We start from the raw sequence: 606 nt of genomic DNA on the forward strand, positions 1-606 counted from the left end.
TCACGATAAATAGATAATTTCTAAGCGTTTCCTTTGCTCACGAACCTCCAGATCAACAGTATCTCCTCCTCCGATAAGATAGCAAAAAGGTCAAACGCCCGGAGCTTTCACTACTTCCTTTCGTAAATGAGGTCACTAACGTCTTTAAGATTAATTTCCTTCCTCTGTTTTCTTCATCACTTCCTTCTTCTCCAATTTCTTTTTTTTTTCCTTCTCCAATTTCTTCATCTTTTCCTCCTTCTCCATATCTCTTGAACATTATAATTGGAATAATGAAGTTGTCCTACCTTCTCTTCTCCCTTGTTCCTTATCACACCCCTTATGCTCTCCCCTTTTCTCCTTCGTTCCTTATCCCACCCCTTATCGTTCTCCCCTTTTCTCCCTCGTTCCTTATCACACCCCTTACCGTCCTCTCCTTTTCTCCCTCGTTCCTTATCACACCCCTTACCGTCCTCTCCTTTTCTCCCTTGTTCCTTATCACACCCCTTATGCTCTCTTCTGAATCAGGTACATCGTTTGAAGATATTGTTCTGGGATTAGTCGTCACCAAGTTGAACCTGTGCCAAGGTCAAGATCAAAGACGCTTAGACTAAGGTTCTTACAGGG

The 606-nt window shown here is 42.6% G+C and overlaps 1 protein-coding gene across 1 annotated transcript in view; it reads right to left on the bottom strand.

Annotated features, from left to right (window-relative positions):
* LOC119581978 (pyrroline-5-carboxylate reductase 3-like) overlaps positions 1–606 on the bottom strand; it is a 15,583-nt gene that overhangs the window by 13,960 nt on the left and 1,017 nt on the right. The gene's annotated exons all lie outside the window — the stretch shown is intronic.

The sequence above is a fragment of the Penaeus monodon genome, chromosome 15 (genome assembly GCF_015228065.2).
Source record: "Penaeus monodon isolate SGIC_2016 chromosome 15, NSTDA_Pmon_1, whole genome shotgun sequence".
Classification (NCBI taxonomy): Eukaryota; Metazoa; Arthropoda; class Malacostraca; order Decapoda; family Penaeidae; genus Penaeus; species Penaeus monodon.